At 36.9% G+C, this 12,957-nt stretch overlaps 1 long non-coding RNA gene across 2 annotated transcripts; it reads right to left on the reverse strand.

Annotated features, from left to right (window-relative positions):
• Positions 1-4,179: 4,179 nt before the first annotated feature.
• Positions 4,180-6,069, reverse strand: LOC136833906 (uncharacterized). Of its 2 annotated transcripts, none has more exons than XR_010851618.1 (4): positions 5,933-6,069; positions 5,620-5,753; positions 5,003-5,094; positions 4,180-4,412 (listed from the first exon to the last, which is right to left on the reverse strand). It is a non-coding gene; the product is annotated as an uncharacterized lncRNA (long non-coding RNA). The 2 variants fall into 2 exon arrangements; XR_010851617.1 differs by having other exon boundaries at positions 5,594-5,753.
• Between the last annotated feature and the right edge of the window lie 6,888 nt (positions 6,070-12,957).

Genomic DNA, 12,957 nt, shown 5'->3' on the forward strand with positions numbered 1-12,957 from the left:
TTCTTTGTATTAAAGCCCACAGAAATGAAAGATGCTTATCCCCTGGTCCAAGGGGTCAAGGGATTATACCAAGCAAATGTATTCTATGACGCAGTTATAAACGAAATCATACCCATTATAGTACTTTCTAAAACTCTGAAACAGTATTTCGTTGTAGTCACGTGTAGAGTTCCTCTGGCGATAGATTGAGGCACTGCTACACAGTGCATAGTTATATCCTGTTCATTATGCACTGTGTAGCAGTGCCTCAATCTATCGCCAGAGGAACTCTACACGACTACAACGACATAGTGCATAGTTATATCCTGTTCAAGCCCTTTGTTGGCCGAGTTGGTTGAGCTTCAGACCGTCATTCGATGGGCCGGAGTTCGATTCCCGCCGCCGGCTGATGAAGAGTTAGAGGAATTTATTTCTGGTGATAGAAATTCATTTCTCGCTATAATGTGGTTCGGATTCCACAATAAGCTGTAGGTCCCGTTGCTAAGTAACCAATTGGTTCTTAGCCACGTAAAATAAGTCTAATCCTTCGGGCCAGCCCTAGGAGAGCTGTTCATCAGCTCAGTGGTCTGGTAAAACTAAGCTATACTTACTTTATATCCTGTTCAAGCGCAATGCTTTCGAGATATACAGATCTACACGGAGGTTCACCGAATCCTGGAACGAGGAACTTTTCCTTAGACTTACGTCCAGACACAAGAGTCTGACAGAGTTATGACACAAGAGGTTCTGACAGAGTTATGACACAAGAGATTCAGACAGCGTTATGACACAAGAGATTCTGACAGAGTTATGACACAAGAGATTCTGGAAGAGTTATGACACAAGAGATTCTGAAAGAGTTATGACAACGGATTCTGACAGCTAAGACACAAGAGATTCTGACAGAGTTATGACACAAGAGATTCTGACAGAGTTATGACACAAGAGATTCTGACAGGGTTATGAAACAAGAGATTATGACAGAGTTATGACACAAGTGGATCTGACAGAATTATCATGGTATAATCCAGTATCGCAATTTAACATTAGAATTTAGAGAAAAGGGCTTATTCAGTATAAGCTAACTCTTTTAAAGATATAATGAAAAGAACATTAAATCCATCACCTACCATCTGAGCAAGAACAGAGAACTTTATAACAAGAAATTATGAAAGATTTCAAACTGGCATATTTTCTAGAAAAAAATATTATAAAATATACTTCCATTATGATATTCAAATAGAGAGAACTCACCTTTCTCTTCTTCAGAAATGCACAGAGTTCCCATGTTTAACCTGCAACTCTGTTGCGGATTCCACTATCTGAAAGTCAAAAATAGTTCATCATTAATTTCACTAAGCACACAAACTATTCGGTCACAAGTAATTTTTATTTTACTGTCGATTCCAAAAAAGTCAAAAGCAGTTTCTGGTAAAAATTACTAAACAGAAAACACTTTTTAACAGTAAGATACATTACACATTGTCATCTTAATATATCTTCACTGCTAAGGCATTCTCTCTTATTCAAATGACACTGCCTTAGTCATCCTTTAGCTGATTCATACACCTACACGGTGGAAGTCTCGTCAGTAGTGCTTCAAATCCTATCACTACTAATGGCCTGCCCACACTAGCGGGCATGACTGTCGGGCACTTCCAGCTGTTTATATTTTCTCTCGCTTCTGAAGCAGTGTTACCATACAACTGCATCGTTCTGGTTCCATACTCGGTCGGTCAGTAAAGCTCGTTGTATAGTGGAACGGGTTATGGGAAGTGTTTGCCCGTCAGGCATTGCCCGCTGGTGTGGGCAGGGCTTAATAGTGACAATTTTTCTCTCTCTCGCTCTGCTGCTTCTTCCATTTCATTTACTCCCGGGTATCAACACAAATCATTACTACTCCCCACGCCTACATAGACTGTAGATTTATAGAAGTTAGGCATACATGCCAAGCACTGGGGCAACTAAGGCCATTCAGCGCTGAAACCGAAATTGACAGTGAAAAGGTTTGAAAGGTGTAACAGGAGGAAAACCTCGCAGTCGCACTATGAATCAATTGTTAGGAGAGGGTGGACAGTAAGATGGAAGAACGAGAATGTGAACGGAGGTGCAGTAACCCACGCCCTACAGATTTCATTTAATCGATCCATCTTTACTCTAGGTCTCATTAATGATGTACCTATGTCAATGTTGAATGGTCTACTTAAGTCAAGTCTGCAACTTATCTGCTCTGCCAACAAGCAAAATTACAATACCTAATAATATCAACCACTCCATACCATACACATTTTATTTTATCGAAATATAAAATTTAGGCTATAGGCCAAGCCCTGGGACCTATGAGGTCGTTCAGCGCTAAAAATAATGTTGAAATAATTGTTAGGAGAGGGTGGAAAGTAATAGGGAAGGAAGAATTTTAAGTTATAGTAAAAGGAATAAAAGGAGTTGCAGCTATGGGCCGAAGGGAATCTGCAAAGAACCTTAAGTATTACCTACAGTGCACAGAGTGAGGTGCACTGTCGGCTCTAGTCCCCTACGAGGTATACATTTTCTTTATAACAAGCCTGTGCAGACAATTTCCACGCGTTTCGTGACTTCACAACCAACCAACTGCTCTAAAGCCTATATAATCGAAGGTAAGTTTGCGCTATTCAGGCTCTCGAAGCCATTGCTGATCAAGCTACTTCTCTATGGTTTCACTTAATTGGTGCTACGCCCGTTTTAAATAAAAAAAATGGTCGGAGAAAGTTTTTTTTTTTTCTTTTAGAGTAACCTGGTTGAGACTACCGAATTACGAAGAAACGAACTATACATTATGTCTGAACGATATCTCATGGTTGGCAAAGTTAAGCTCAACTACTAGTTAATCTAATGTAACGATGGCTCTGCTCGTTTACGCGGACAATCGAATGACCCATTTTTCTGGATCCTGCCAACATCGGAAAGTGGCATTGAGAAACACCACTTAAAATTTTTTTTAATATTACCTTTACACGAGAATTTTTTTAATATTTCCTTTACACGAGAATTTTTTTATTTTTTAATATTTCCTTCACACGAGGAAGCATTGCGAGCAACCATCAAGCAGTAGCCTGGTGGTTCGCTGTCCTATTTGTGACGAGTGCATTTGCCTCGCGAAATTTGTTACTGTGCCATACTAGACAGTTCAACCTCCGTGCATAAACAGTAAGCCTCATGACACTAACTCACCCTCGTAGGATTTCATATATTTGTCTTCAGTGTGTTTTAAGTATTTTCTTCAACGGCTGTCCACACCAGCGGGAATGCCCGTTGGGCACTTCCAGCTGTTTATATTTTTCGCTTCTGAAGCAGTGCCGCCAGACAATTGCATCGCTCTGGCTCCATACTTGAGCGGTCAGTAGCCTATAGCAGAACTGTTTATGAGAACTGTGTTCGCCCGTCGGGCAGTGCCCGCTAAGTGTGGACAGGGCCTTACAATTTTTTTTTTTTTTTTTTCAAAATTTCATTTACGATAGACGCTGCTTACCCAGCCCCCTACCTCAGAAAATTAGCAGTAATTTCAGACAATTCCAAGAACTAAATCACAGCTTCACAATTTAAAAGCAGCTAGCCTTACCAAAACTAAACAGCACAGGCACTCATGAAATGTGAAAAATTTTGATCAACAGCTTCCTTAGATTTAAGAGTAAACTATCAAGTAACGGCCACCATCCACCTAAATTCAACAGCAATCATTCTCCAATATTTCATCAATATCCTCAAATAGCTATGTTGAAATTTCAATTAATTTTTAATTGAATATAACAAGAATAACTACAGTAACTAGCCACTAAAATAGTTTAGTTCCTACCCATTTGGTACCCTTATATTGTGACTGCCGTTCTCCCAATTTCCAGGTCCTATAATACAAGCTTTTGGTGGTTAAACTATTTCCCAAAAGTTGAAAGCATTACTTTACAGCGAGTAAAGTCAATTTTGGTAAACCAAGTACCTCAAAAGTACCTCCAGTTTCATAATCACCGTACAGTTAGTCTCACAAGGACTACATACAGTAAGCCATTTCAGGCCTCCCCAAAAGGCGAAGCCACTGACCTCATTAGGTTTTTTGAACACTATACATCCTTTATACATCCTTATTTCGAAACAAAGTAACCATACAAACAACGTTGAGGATAAAGATAGTTCACTATTGTTTTAAAAACGATGTTTTTAATTCATCCAATTTTTCTAAAGACGTTAGGGAGTTCACCATTGTCTTAAAAACGATGTTTTTAATTCATCCAATTTTTCTGATGAGGCGTTTGGGAAATTCATGACAGAATTAAGATCCCAGCACCATAACTGGTTACGCTTTCGGCCCCAAGGTTAATACGCTGTTTCTCATTTCAGGAAACTAACCTCTGATAAATTTGTCTTCAGTAATCAGGTCAAAACGGCTAATTTAAATTAACCTGGAATAGAGATGAACGTTAGGGACGGTTCAGAGCAATATTTAAAAACAGAAAATCAAGAGTTGGTAATTCTAAGCCGGCTGTCCGCGGTGAGCTAGACTATGGCAATTGACGTTTTCCTATGTTATTTTACTTGCTTTACAAGAATTTAAAGTAATATTTTGTCGGCCGGCTGTAACTAAGCTGTTATTGATCTTTGAAGACTACGCGGCTTGAATTGCCTAACGCAGGGTAGGTCTAAGCCAGCATTCCGCGGCAAGTCCCCACCCTCCATAGCTAATACGGCAAAATTGTAACCAGTAAACATCCCTAAAAATACCAACATAACGTACCCTAGAGGTGTTTACTGACAACAATTTTGCCGTATTAGCTATGGAGGTCGGGGGTGAGGTGGGGCGGGCTTGGCGCGGAATGCTGGCTTAGACCTACCCCGTGTTAGGTAATTCAAGTCGTGTAGTCTTCAAAGGTCAATTACAGTTTAGTTTGCCGACAAATATTACTTTAAATTCTTGTAAAGCAAGTAAAAATAACATAATAAAGACGCCAGATTACCACAGTCTAGCTCACCGCGGACAGCCAGATTTAAATACCTCTTTCCATTCTTTCAGCTCCCGCATTTGTAACTACAGCTTAACGAAGGTCACCGTTCTAAATTTTCAGCCAGACCACATCACGGATTTGCCTGTAAATAAATCTACATTAGAAACAGCTAGCAAATGCTATTAACAGAACGCATCATCGACTAGGGATAAGAATTAAGTTACGTTTACATATCTAGTAATCTATCTTATCTAGTAATCTAGTATCTTAAGTTATCTTAATTTTAATTTTCCTGAAACTTGCTCAATTTAAGACTTGTTTAACTTAAAAATTAATGAAGCTCACTATAACAACTGGACCACAACCAACTAAATTCGCCAACTGGCATCAAGAAGAAGCCTTCCAAACTTCATATGGCCATTCACCAAGTAACTGAAGATTCCTTTGATGCTTTGGTTCTGAAATTTCCTCCCCGGAACTAATTATGGCAGGACTTCCGTCCCCACCATAAGTTCAAAACCTCCACCCTGTTTTTATATCCGCACCGCCCTGTCAGGACACCACCCTACAAGGATGGAGGATAAAAAAAAAAAAAAAAAAAAATATTCGGTTTTTGCAAAAGACATGAACAAAACGCTCACCTTTCCCTTCTATCTTCTTTATTTACCTATCATCTTGAAAACTGACGTGACGTAAATTCGATATCCAAGATTGTCGTTCAACAGATGACCCAATTCGAAAGTAAAGAATACGCATGGCTGTGTATTACCTTCACCCGAGTGATCGTTAACACGGAGGCACCTGAAATACAAAATGCATATTAAATTATCTACCTAAGCGTAAAATCAAGATTCTTTTAACTAGCGCAGGATTGATATCGAATCTGGGGTTAAATGAAACAAACTCAAAACAAAACCATTCAGTAAAAAACTTAAAACAAGAAAAGTTAAAATCAGAACTAACAAATCCGCAAACAATACCATGTAAAAAATATTCGGTGTAAAAACATCCAATAAATCTAAACACAAACATTAACACTTGAAAAACTATCACAAGCACAATCAAAACACGATGTTTGGGGGTCGACGTAAGGATGCTCTCTGGTTCATCATGTCACTTCCGACGAAGGTAGACCGCAGACGTCGCCTACCAAGGACCCTCCGCTCCAGGAGCAACTACCAAGGACAATCGTTACCCAAGAACAGTCAGCCGCTCGGGTCTGCGTGGCGAGATTCAGCCCAAAAGCGTTTCTTAAACAATTTTCTTTTTACCGTTTTCTCTCATCGGCGTTCTCTTAATCTCTTTGGTTACGTCAAATGAAGCCTTCGTTTTATTTATGAAACATTTGATTATGAATAAAATCAAGGCTTCCATTACACGTAACCAGAGATACCAAATCCAATCTAAAAGACAAAATGTTTATGAACCACTGATCACAAATAAAATCAAGGCTTCCATTTTACGTAAATAAAGATATTCCAAATCCACTTTAAAAGACAAAGTGTTTAAGAATTTCGCAAAGAATTCTTGTAGGATTGAAAGCAATGGATTCTAGATAGATGTATGTAGTTGGAGATTTGATTTGTTATAGTCTATTGTAAATCACTTAATGAATGAAAGCTTCAGGAAAATCAAACTTCTTGGTGAAACGTTTATGAGCTTTCTTTGTAAACTTACTTTTATATTTCTTCAGTCTGCTAAGTAAAGGACGCCAGTCGAAAGGCCTTGCAGCGCGCCAGTGTTTCTCTTTCCTCCGTGGATTTTGTCTTTATATATATATATATATATATATATATATATATATATATATATATATATATATATATATATAATGTATGTATATACAGTATATTAATATAAAAAAACATATGCATATATATATACATATATAAAATCTACATATATAATATATTTATATGTAATATATATATCTGTATATATATTACATATACATGTATATATATTAATATACACATATGTGTATACAGTATATATGTATTTATAATATATATATATATGTATATATCCATATACATATAAATTTATTATATATATATATATGTGTATATATATGTACATGTATGTTTATTTATATATGTATAACTATGTGTGTGTGTATAGATGTACATATGTATGTAAATGAGAAAACATGTAAATATCAACACAGGTTGAAACGGTTAATTTTGTTATCATTTTCTATCGCAATGTGATATGCTTCGTTAGGCTTATAGCTATTTGGATTGAACAGTAGTAATCTAAATAACAGATTTATATGTCAAAGAATACCAGAGGATTTCACCGTTGATTTATGATTGCGATCACACAATGGATATCTTGGCATCCAATTTACTTCAGAAACTGAGTTTCTTACAATTCTTTTTCTTCAGAAAAAGAATGGTATTTTTCGCTATTGTATTAGATTCCTTTAGCAAATGGGAATAGACAACACTTATCTTTGTCATGGTGCGGATTGCCCCCTTTAGATTCTGATACGTATGTCCTTGTCAGGTTTTGTATATGTGTGTGTGCATGTCCTGTTAATCCATCTTCAGTTGCTACGTCCCATTCTGTTGATGTACTGGACAATCATGCTATCAGAAACATGGGTGCACAGTTGTTGAAGGGGGTGAACTTGGTATACCTCGAAAACATTTGTCATTCGAAAGGCGCACTGGGATGTCAGGTGCTCCAGGAATATTATGGTTTCCTTGACATTTTGATCGATTCAACTGAACTTGCTAGCTTTAAGTGCTCTTGGAAAGGCAATGTCTCCTTAGTTCTCTGCTGTCCTCTGCAGTGAGTACTACTCAGTTTTTTTTAGTCTGGCTGTTTGAGCTTCTTGTAATGAGTCATTCGTATACCCATATTTTCCTTCTCTCTCTCTCTCCTTTTTTCTGCCTTTATCATCTCTTCTTGACTACATATTTTTAACCACGGATCAAGGTTAACATAGCCATACCTCCAGAGAAATATAAATAAAGGAATACAGCTGTTCACCTTGAATGTTACTGCTTTCCGACATATATCCCTTTGAGGAAATTGATGAATACCACGGATGATGTGTAAATTAATAATAACAGCCATCTTGTACATTATACAACTGAAATAATTTTTCTTTTAAAGAAAATAACTGCCATTTTGAAAGCTTCTGCAATAAAAAAAAGTAAAAAATGCGATGAAGTTTTTTCGACGCAATCGAGTTTTCTGTACACCCGCTACAGCTTATAATCAAGGCCAACGAAAACAGATCTATCTTTCGGTGGTCTCGGCTTAATGCTGTATGAGCCGCGGCTCATGACACTTTAACCAAGGCCCGGTGGTGGCCTATCCTATATTGTTGTCAGAACCACGATTATGGCTAACTTTAACCTTAAATAAAATCAAAACTACTGAGGATAGAGCCTGCAATTTGGTATATTTGATGATTGGAGGGTGGATGATCAACATACCAATTTGCAGCCCTCTAGCCTCAGTAGTTTTTAAGATCTGAGGGCAGACAGAAAAAGTGTGGACGGACAAACAAAGCCGGCACAATAGTTTTCTTTTACAGAAAACCAAAACTATCAAGAATTAAGAAAAAAAGTTAATTTATAAGATGCAAAGCAAGAAGAGAAATAACATTCACACATCGAGTAAGACAATTTACAGTAATGTGCTGACATGGAAGCCTTAACTGCCTTTCTCTCTCTGTCACTGAATACAGTGCATCTTTTCTTTAATGATAAAAGGAATTTCAATGATGCAGGTTTTATCTTTTTCATACAGGTGATTTCAATAGTAAGAGAGAAAGAGAATGAAAATAACACACTTCAGAATGAATAGCTTGATATCATGCAATATCCTCAGATGCTTCCTCTTCTTTTCTTTCCTAGAGCACCGTTGCAACAATTTCCAGCTCTTCTTCCTGACGGGGAATCCTGACGATGTTGGCGACCTTCGCTATATCTAGAGCAGCGATGTTGACATTGCTCCTTGGGGGCATTTCTGGTCTTAACCAATACGTCCTCTTGCCCCACGATCTGATAGCAGACAGTGGTCTCTCTTTCCGTGAATCCAGTTTGATAACGTGTGCTGTTACCTGTGATAAAGTCCCCGCCTGCCTTGCTTTCAGCTGGTACCAGGACATGGTAAGGTTTAAAAGTAGGGTAATTACTGTAGTCATTTAAACAATGAAACTCGGATAATCTTACATCTTAACAACAGTCAAGGAAAGAATGTGTTTTCCTTTGTTCATTCTTGTAGCTTGCATTCAGGTTGTCCTGGCCTATCAGTCGGTTCACAGTCTACCAGCTCATATTACAGGCAGCCCTAGAGCGAGGGCCCGTGCCAGCACAAGGATGTCTTAATCTAAAACAACAACTAATTAGTCTTTTTCATATCATTTCCGAAACTTGACGTATAAAATTCCATGATGAAAGATTCCAAAGAAAAGGAAAAGTTAGTTTTTGCGACTTCAACACTTATTAATCAGAGAGGCCATTCTATCAGAGCAGAGACTAAGTATTTTAGCACTGATGGGCCAGGCTTCTTGTTCTTAACGATGTATCTTTTATTCACAACCAAACGAAAGTCATTTCGCAAGTTCAACCACGACTGATTAAAGATCGAGTGATAGTCAGCACATTTAGATAGTCACTTTATCTTCATTAACGAATTTGATGCAAATTTGATGATGATCTTGGACGATTTATATGTAAGAGCAGAAAATGAATCGCCGTCACTTTCATAATTAGTTATGTACCAATAAGCCAAACCAGGCGCTCGTTCTTATTCAGCGTTTGATCACATATAGCCTATGTCTATCGGTGATTTATTCTACTTTTACAGGACTTCTTTAGTCACTAACAGGTTTGTTTCTGCTTATACTTTTATAACATAATCTTGCACAGTTGTTTCCAAAATCAGGCTACTTGGGTCTAAAAGCAGCAGTCTTATATTATCCTTTTAATGTAATCATTTTTCAAGTACTATTCGCCTATATTAAGTAAAATCATATCAACAATATTTCGGCTAAGAGGCGTTTATAAAACTTTTTTTTTTAAATAAAAGTTTTCCTTCCTGGTTCTCCGGGCCCTTTGGAGTGAACGTGTATTTTTGTAAATTTTTTTGCTATATTAATAGTATTTAACTGCTGAAAACTTCATTGAATTCTATACTGTTGTTGCTTTGCACAGGCTGATTAAATTTATGGATGTGGCAGTGAAATTGTAAGAATCTAACATAAACATTACGCAGTCCATAGATTTAGTCTGAACATTATGTAACGTTCTGTGTGCTGACAGATTTTATTTACTCCAAAGAAAACTGTTATGAGCATCTGGTATCTGGTGCATCCGTCCTCCAAGACTCAGTGATTGTTATGTGACCTGGTAAAGTCATTCTTAATCAGGATGATCCTAGATGGGTATTTAGATAAGCAATTCTTTTTAGCATTAATTATGAAATGACTTGAAGTACTCAAAATGGTCATCGATAATCATTACGGGTTCGTACTCAAATTGCATTGATGAGCTAATCTGAGAATAAGGATAGATGACAACTTGACATCCTTATGGTAGACCTACACCACTAGGTAAGAGACGCCATAATTATGCCACCACACAAGCAGATCAGGTCAAGTCAAGATAACTTGGTGCCGCCTGAGAGTTACAATTGTACAGGGACTCTTACCAACTAATTTATTGAATTTTCGCCTTTCTGCTTTCACTTATATTTGGTTTTGAATTTTTTACTAGAAATAATGATTGCAGGGCTGTGAACGGAGGTACTCTCGGCTCTCTCACTGTGAAAGAAATATTGATGAATCGTTTTTAGCACAAAAGCTGGTGTAACTGCTAAATCCCGTGGCATAGGCTATACTGTTTGGATGTCGACCAAAGAACCAGTATATTACAAATGCTGAAGTTCTGTGACTGTAAATCAAATGTCTACGATTCAGAGGCAGAATTTTTGAATGAAACAGAACAGAATCCATTACTTGATCAGCTTGCCATAGTTCAGTGTGGAATTCCAGCCATCTTTAAACCATGAGGTGGAGCTATCCCTTAGTCTCGAAGCTTATTCAGTTTCTGCATAAAAAAAAAAAAAAAAAAAACTTGGAAAACGGGTAGTATGCTGACTAACGATTCTGCATTGTACTTGAAGAACAAAATTTCTAAGGAACCTTGATTTTCCTGGTAAATATTACAATCGCAAGTCTTCGATAATACAGATCATAAATGAAATTCTGCCACTACTGCAATGGCCTAATGGGATAATCACTTTTTGTGTCAGGATGTAAAATTATTGGATGGACTTGTATGTCACCTTACCTCAAAACTGGCTCAACAAAAAACCCACATTATCTCTATTTGAAAGGTCTCTCTCTCTCTCTCTCTCTCTTATTGGTTACCTTGGGGATGTAGCATCTACCTTTTCAACTAGGGTTGCAGTTTTCCTAATCGTCGTCATCATCCTCATCATGCCCATACTCTCGAGGAGATTTGAACATCCAGCACTCAGGGAATACTTCGAAAGAGGAGACACCTATTTTCATGGGCAAGCACACATTGACGACCATTCCTGCTAAAACTGTACCAGGAAATTGCTTAGAATTATTATGCACAACAAAAAGGATTACTTCCATATGCTCTCTATATCTTAACGTATGTTTAGCATAGAATATACACATAGTAGTAATATATTATATTATGCCATATATATATATATATATATATATATATATATATATATATATATATATATATGTATATATATATATATATATATATATATATATATATATATATATACATATTACATATGTATGTATATGCATATATAATACATATATGTATATATATATATATATACATATACAGTATATACTGTATATATACATATATATACTGTATATATATACATATATATATACTGTATATATATACATATATGTATATAATATATATATTCAGAACTGGGCGCAACTGTAATTATTTTCATGATGGGTTCTTGTAAAAGACTGAAGTAATGGAGTATCAGCAGCACAAGCTAACGATTTTGTTTTTAATTGTTCTCGACAGAATGTTTGTGAGCTGCTGGCGAACTTATCGGGCTATAGGAAGGTTCTGGAAACAGGGAAAAGGACTTATCTATCAACAGCTTTCCACAATAAACAACTTATCTACTTGCCTAATATACACAGATGGGAGTAAGTTGTTTTCTTTTGTACATTGCAGACATTTGGCACATTTCACTCATACCTTTGCAAATGGTTTGAATTTGTTGAGACACGACGCACTTCTCAATAAAGCAACCAATTCTACGATCTGAGGGTCATAGTTTTTGTAAGAGTATAAAGAGAGACTTTATTCAGTCTGTCTCACTCTCTTGAGGGTATGATCATTATCCACTGGACAGAGGTATCGTTTTCTTGTCTGGGTATCAGCAACTGATGGTTTTAGTTTTCCTAGACAAAATATTTCAATTAATGTTTACTTTCATAAGTTAATTGTTTGGCAGTCTCCACACAATCTATTTCAACACGAAATTTCTCCTTCACTTTTGGTTCTCATTATGTCGAGGGGCCGTGAAGCCTCACTGCCCTTTATTGGAGGCCTCTTTTCCTTTCCTTACCTGGCAGTGTCATTGATGCTAAGCCTTGCAGCTTGAAAAGTTGCTCTATTGCTATATTTAAGGGTGGGTCAACCTATGTTTCTCTCACTGATAATGCTGTCTTGAACTGTGTCAGAATCTATGGAATTCCTTGGTTTTTAATTATTGATTACTTCGTTTGTTTTCCATTTTTTTCCTTTGAACGTTTTATTATTTGAAACTAGTTCTGCAAGCTAATGATGCACTATGTTCATTCACATGAAATTTAACACATTTTTAATAATAATGTTCTATATATATATAAAAGTGAATGTTTGTATATTTGTTTGTCCACTGCAGAAATCCGAACTGCTTGACAGACCCAGACAACATTTTCCACACAGCTTCTAAGTCACTCTAGAAAGGTTTTTAA

Source organism: Macrobrachium rosenbergii, chromosome 52 (genome assembly GCF_040412425.1).
Source record: "Macrobrachium rosenbergii isolate ZJJX-2024 chromosome 52, ASM4041242v1, whole genome shotgun sequence".
Lineage (NCBI taxonomy): Eukaryota > Metazoa > Arthropoda > Malacostraca > Decapoda > Palaemonidae > Macrobrachium > Macrobrachium rosenbergii.